General features: G+C 38.2%; 1 pseudogene; it reads left to right on the top strand.

Moving 5' to 3' along the window:
• The window catches only part of LOC138145405 (olfactory receptor 14A16-like), an 8,558-nt pseudogene extending 7,639 nt beyond the window's left edge, over positions 1–919 (top strand).
• The last annotated feature ends 6,616 nt before the right edge of the window (positions 920–7,535 follow it).

The following is a 7,535-nucleotide window of genomic DNA, read 5'->3' as shown; positions in this document are numbered from 1 at the left end:
TACTCGCTGAGCCACCTGGCCGCCCCTAAGTAATTGGGGTTAAGTAACTTCCTTCAGGTTACATGGCCAGGTGTTTCTGGGTGGGTGCTAAGTGTCTGAGCCCAGGATTCGATCTCCAGGTTTTCTCAACACTGGAGCCGGTGCTCTTACTTGCTGTGCTACCTGGCCGCCCCCCACCCTTACCTCTCTTGATGGGCACCTCCATACTCCAATGTACTTCTTCCTAAAGAACCTGTCCTTTTTAGACCTCTGCCTTATTTCTGTCACTCTCCCCAAATCCATTGTAAACTCCCTGAGCAACAGACACTCCATCTCTTACTTGCTTGTCTATTACAGCTGTTTTTATTGGTTTTATTTGCAGGATCAGAGGTATCACTCCTCACAGTGATGTCTTGTGACCACTATATAGCCATCTTCCAGCCCCTACACTATGAAATCATCATGATCATAGAATCTTGTGTGAGCATGGCAGTTGCTTCCTGGTTCAGTGGAGGTGTACATTCAGCTAGTACATTCTCTTTACCCTTTTGTGGCCCCAGAGATCCATCAGTTCTTTTGTGATGTCCCTTCTTTACTCAAGATCTCCTGCTCTAAAAACCTCTCTGAAGTTTATGTGATTGTTGCTATTGCGTTGGGCTTAGTGATTTTCTGCTTTATTTCTAGCATTATCTCTTATGGTCACATCTTCTCAACTGTGTTGAAGATTCTAGCAACAGAAGGTTGGTCAAAAGCCTTCTCCACTAACCTGCCTCATCTCATTGTTTTCATAGTTTTTATCATAACTGAGTCCATGGCTTATTTTAAGCCACCTTTGGACTCTAACTCAGTTCTGGATCTATTGTTGGCTATGTTCTATACAGTGGTGCTGAGGCCCACAGCACAACACCAGGTGAGCTGCCAGACACCCATGGCACCATGAAGCACCAGCCAGCAGCACCCCCCACAGAGAAGCACTAAGCAAACTGCCAATCCCAGGCAGACCCAGAACAGAACAGTGGTCCCCAACAAGCCTAAGGGCAGCACCACCATAACACCAAACAAACAGCCAGGACTTCTAGCCCCTGTCACAAGAAGCTTTGGAGATTACCCCTTCAACCCCAGGAGCAGAGATGAATTTTAAGAATGAGGAAATGGACTAGAACAGATGAGCAAAAATAAAAAAAAGTAATGAAATCATAGAAAAATATTATGGAGAGAAGGTAAAGATACAAACTCAAAGGAGGACAACATTGTCAAGTCATTTATATATAAAACCCCAAAGAAAAATGTAAATTGGTCTTAAGCACAGAGAGAACCTCAGGAAGAGCTGAAAGAAGGTCTAAAAGTCAAATAAGAGAGATAAAAATGGGAAAATAAATGAGAGTGATGCAAGAGAATAATGAAAAATAAAAAGTCAACAGCTTAGAAAAAGAAAACAACTCCTTAGAAAATAGAGCTGGATAACTGGAAAAGGAGGTACAAAAGCTAACTGAAGAAAATAACTCCTTAAAAATTAGAATTGGGCAAGTAGAAGCTAAAGATCCTATAAGAAATCAAGAATCAATCAAGCTAAATTAAAATAATTTTAAAAATAAAAGACAATGTGAAATATCTCATTGGAAAAACAACTGACCTGGAAAATAGATACAGGAGAGACAATTTAAGAATTATTAAACTAACTTGAAAGCCATAATAAACACACACACACACACACACACACATACACACGGACATCATATTTTAAGAAATTATCAAAGAAAGCTGTCTTGATATCTTAGAATCAGAGAGTAAAATAGACATTGAAAAAATTCCACCAATGTCCTCCAGAAAAAGATCCCAAAATAAAAAGTGTCAGGAACATTATAGCCCAATTCCTAAACTCTCAGGGTGGAGAGAAAATATTGCAAATAGCTGGAAAGAAACAATTTAAATACAAGGGAGCCACAATTAGGATTACATGGTATTTGGCAACTTCAACATTAAAGGATAGTAGGGCAAGAAATATAATATTTTTATTTTATAGAAGGAAAAGGAACTGAGAGTACAAAGGATTACCTAGCCAAAAAGACACAGCAAAATACTTCAGGGGGGGAAATGGCTATTCAGTGAAATGGGAGACTTTCCAGTTGTTCTGATTAAAATACCAGAGCTGAATAAAAAATTCAATTTCCCATATCAAGATTCAAAAGTAGAATAAAAAGGTAAAAATGAAAGAGTAAACAGCAAGGAATTCAATAAAGCAAAACTGTTTGCATCTTTACCCTCTCATTAAGAAGGCAAGCAATTGAATATTGGTTATGCATGTGTAATCATGCAAAACATATTCATAATAGTCACATTGTGAAAGAAAACATAGATAAAAAGCCTCAAGAAAAATAAAGTTGTAAAAGTAAGCTTCTACCTATATTTAAACACCATCAGTTCTTTTGCTGGAGATAGATAGCACTTTTCATAAGTCCTTCAGAATTGTTTTGGATCATTGTTTTGAAAAAATAGCTAAGTCTTTCACAGCTGATGATCTTACAATATTGCTGTTACTTTGTACACAGTACATTTCACTTGGCATCATACATCACATAGTATGCAAACAAGTTAAATAAGTAACAGGAGGAAATAGCAAAATTTCCTAGTGGAGGGCCTCAACTTTCCCCTCTCAGAACTACATATATTCTAGGACAAAATAAAGAAGAAGGAAGCTAAGGAAATCAATTGAATATTTTAAAAGATATATAACAGACTTCTGGAAAAAAATAAATGGTGATAGAAAGAATATACCTTTTTCTCAGTAGTACATGGCACCTATACAAAAACTGACCGGGTATTAGGAAACAAATCTTCAAAATCAATTGTAGAATAGCAGAAATATTAAATGCATCCTTTACAGATCATAATGCAATAAAAATTACATTCAACAAAGGGCAAGAAAAAGATTGATTGAAAATTAACTAGAAACTAAGTAATCTAAAACTAAAGTATTTTTATTTTGGTAAAAAGTAAAGCAATTAGACACTATAGAATAAATATGTCAAAGAACAAATCATAGCAACAGTTAATAATTTCATTTAAGAGAAAGACAACAATGAAACAACACATCAAGATTTATGGGATGTAGCCAAACCAGTACTTAGGGGGAATTTTTTTTCTTTAAATTCTTATCTCAATAAAATAGAGAAAGAGCAGATCAATGAACTGTGCCTACAACTAAAAAAACTAGAAAAGGAACAAATTAAAAATCCCCAATTAAGCACCAAATTGGAAATTCTGAAAACTGAAGGTGAGATTAATAAAATTGAAAGGAAACTAATGAGCAAATAAATAAAATTAGGGCCTAGTTTTATGAAAACATTAATAAGATAGATAAACCGTAGATTAGAATGATTTTTAAAGAAGAAAACCAAATTTTCTGTATCAAAAATTAGAAGAGTGAAATCAACACAAATGAAGACAAAAATTAAAGTAATCATTAGGAAATAATTTGCTCAATTTTATGCCAATAAATCAGATGATCTGAGCAAAATTGATGAATATTTATGAAAATATAAAATACTCAGATTAAGAAAAGAGGAAATAAAAATAATTAAGTAACTCCACTTTAGAAAAAGAAATTGAACAAGCCATTAATGAACTTCCAATGAAAAAAATCTCCAGGGCCAGATGGATTTACAAGTGAATTATACCAAACTTTTAAAGAACAATCAGTACTATATAAACTATTTGGAAGATGTGCAAAGAAGGAGTGCTACCAAATGTTTTTTATGACAAAAATATGAGGTTGATACCTAAACCAGGAAGAGCCAAAACAGAAAGACAAAATTATAGACCAATTTTCATAAATAATATTGATGGAGAAATGTTAAATAAAATGCTACCAAAGAGATTAACTGCAATTTATCTCCAAGATAATACACTAGGACCAGGTGGTATTTATACCAGATATGAACAGCTGGATCAATATTAGGAAAACTATCCACATAATTGACTATATCAATAACAAAACTAACAGAAATCATATGATTATCTCAATAGATGTAGGAAAAGTTTCTTATAAAATACAATAACCATTCTGAGAGATGTGAAATGATACATCAAAGTTGTTTTAATCTGCCTTTATATAATTATTAGGAATTAAGAGCATTCTCATTATGATTATTAATAGATTTGACTTTTTCTTTTGAAAATTATCTATTCATAATCATTGACCATTTATCATTTGGGGAATGGCTTTTATTTTTATAAATTTAACAGTTCTTGTAATGATAATGGGAATTTGAAGATCTTCCCTGACCCTTGTATTTACAATCAAACAGGTTCTTAGCACCTTGTTCTAAGTTCATGAGTGTGTCAAGTATTAAGACCCAGAACTTGTTAATACCACAATGGGATGGACTTGCTGATGTAACAGGAAGGGGTTGGAACAGGGAAGAGCTAATATCTTACATAAAGAAAAGCCCAAGCTAGAGAGCCAGAACTTCTGGGAGCAAGCAGTGTGGGGGCTGAGGAGCTAAGAATTGAGAAGAGAATTGAGAAGTGAACTGAGAACTGAGAACAACTGAGAAGAGGATTGAGAAGAACTGAGAAATGAGAAGAGAGATTTTGAGAACAGAACTTGTGGTGGCATAACTTCTTCTGAGAGCTGCCAAGAACTTCTGAGGACCAGCTGGAGCTGCTAAGAACTTCTGCAAACCAGATCTGCTGGGAACAAGAACTGAGAAATGAGAAGAAAGGAGAACTGGGAAGAACCATACTGTGGCACCTGTATTTTATCTCTGTTTTGATGTTACTTTGTATCAGACCTTGTTGTTGGGTCTATGTTGATTTCTCAGACATAAAGTGAATTAATGAGGATGCCGGCAATGTTCGTGAATTTTATTGTGGCTTTATTAGCTTTGTCTTGCCAGGAATAAAAACTTTGAAGGACTTGAGGTGGACCAGACACTGTGAGCTTCAATATGAAACAGGAACTGCACAAGAAGTTGGACAAAGAACTAAGAGTTGGGGACAGAGTCAAGATGGCAGAGTACAAACAGGAATTCTGCACAGCACAAGCTTCCATCTTCCCCAATTCATGTAAAAGGGGACTCTGAACAAACTTTGGAGCTACATGACCCACAAAATGACACAGAGAAGCTAACATCCTGCTGAAGACAGCCCAGCAGGCCAGCAGGAATCAGCCAGCACAGCACTCTAGTGGTTGAGCCCAGTGAGACAGAGGTTTTAGCCCTAGAGAAGGCCTGACTAACCACTGGCTGGAGGGACTCCAGATCACCAGCAGCTGTGGCTGTTTCCAGAATTATCAACATGTGGATGCGAAGGACAAAGTGAGAGGTCAGTGCAGTGTGGACTTTGGGACCAGTAGTTGGGAGAGTATAGGCTTTTGTCCCCAGGGCAAGAAGCCACTGAGACTCCTTGGTGCAGCCAGTACCACATGGCAGCTTCAGCTCCTGGCCTGCAGACAATAGGGGGGAAAAGTGACCAGTCTGAGGGATAATCCCTCTTCCTTTAACCTACTTGGATCTGAATTGTGGTCTAGGGTGGAGGTTGTGGGGTATGTGACCAGCTTGCGAGAGTGTGTGGAGGCTTCAGAAAGGGCACCCAACTAATAACTCCAGCAGCTGAGAAAACGCCAGCATTTAGGACAGAAGCTCGCCTGTCTGGTGGCAGAGGCCCACTGTGGCAAAAAGCCCAAAAGTCAAGGAACTGAGTGGCAACATGACCAGGAAAAGGAAGCAAAACAAACATAAGAATCCAATATTAGATTCCTATTTTGGGGAAAAAAAGGATCAAAGCATGGAACAGGAGAAAGACAGTAAAGTCAGAACTCCTGGACCAAAAGCTTCAAAGGAAAATATGTGCTGGTTACAGGCCATAGAAGACCTTAAGAAGCAGATAAGAGAAGTGGAGGAAAAATTGGGAAGAGAAATGAGAATGATGCAAGAAAATTATGAAATGAGAGTCAACAGCCTGACTGAGGAAAATAACACCTTAAAAAACAGAATAACTTGGCTGGCCAGAGGGACTCCAGATAAGCAGCAGCTGTGGGTGGCCATTTCCAGATTTATCAACACATAGATGCGAAGGACAAAGTGAGAGGTCAGTGCAGTCTGGACTTTGGGACTAGTAAGTGGGAGTGAGTGGCTTTTGCCCCCTGGGGCAAGAAACCACTGAGACCCTGGCACATCCAGCCAGTGCCAAGTGTCAGCTTCAGCTCCTGGCTTGCAGAGTGTAGGGGGACCAAGCACCAGTATGAGGGGTAATTGCTCTTGCTTTAACCTTCTTGGATCTGGATTTCAGTCTAGGGTGGAAGTCCTGGGGTGTGTGTCCTGCTTGCCAGGGCATATGAAGACCTCAGAGAGGGCACCCATCTAATACCTCCAGCAGCTGAGAAAACCCCAGGGTTTGGGATGAAAGCTTCCCTCTGTGGTGGCAGAGTGCTACTGTGGCAAAAAGCCCAAAAGTCAAGTAATTGAGTGGCAAAATGAGCAGGCAAAGGAAACAAAGCAGACAGAAGATCCCAACATTACACTCCTACTTGGGGGACAAAAAGGAGCAAAGCATGGAAGAGGAGGAAAACAGTGAAGTCAGAACTCCTGCACCAAAAGCTTCCAAGAAAAATATGAGCTGGGTACAAGCCATAGAGGACCTTAAGAAGCAGATAAGAGAAGTGGAGGAAAAATTCGGGAGAGAAATGAGAACATTGCAAGAAAATTATGAAATGAGAGTCAACAACTTGACTGAGGAAAATAATACCTTAAAAAATAGACTGACTCAAATGGCAAAAGAGGATCAAAAAGGCAATGAGGAGAAGAATGCTTTAAAAAGCCAAATTTGCCAGACAGAAAAAGAATCTCAAAAGCTCACTGAAGAGAATCATGGCTTCTGAATTAGATTGGAGCAAATGGAAGCTAGTGATTTTATGAGAAATCAAGTTGCTATTAAACAGATTTAAACAAATGAAAAAACGGAAGGCAATGTGAAATATCTCATGGGAAAACCCACTGACCTGGAAAATAGATCCAGGAGAGATAATTTAAAAATTATTGGACTACCTGAAAGCCATGATCAAATAAAGAACGTAGAAATCATCCTTCAAGAACTTTTGAAGGAAAACTGCCCTGATGTTTTAGAACCAGAGGGCAAAATAGAGGTTAAAAGAATCCACCGATCACCTCCTGGAAAAGATCCCAAAAAGAAAACTCCTAGGAATATTATAGCCAGGTTCTGTAATTCCCAGATCAAGGAGAGAATATTACAAGCATCCAAGAAGAAACAATTGGAATATTGTGGAAACACAATCAGCATAACCCAGGATCTGGCAGCTTCTACACTGAGGGATCAAAGGGATTGGAATGTGATTTTCCAGAGGTCAAAGGAGCTGGGATTAAAACCAAGAATCACCTACCCAGCAAAACTGAGCATCATGTTTCAGGGGTAAACATGGTCATTCGTGGTCATTCAGAATAGAGGACTTTCAAGTTTTCTTGAAGAAAAAAAACAGAGTTGAATAGAAAATTTGATATTCAGATACAAGAAGTAAGAGAAGCATGAGAAGGTAAACA

Source organism: Petaurus breviceps, unplaced genomic scaffold (assembly GCF_028583685.1).
Source record: "Petaurus breviceps papuanus isolate PSGF00001 unplaced genomic scaffold, PetGlider_PUasm1.0 90734, whole genome shotgun sequence".
In the NCBI taxonomy this organism is placed as follows: domain Eukaryota; kingdom Metazoa; phylum Chordata; class Mammalia; order Diprotodontia; family Petauridae; genus Petaurus; species Petaurus breviceps.
This window is presented reverse-complemented; position numbering and strand designations above follow the sequence as displayed.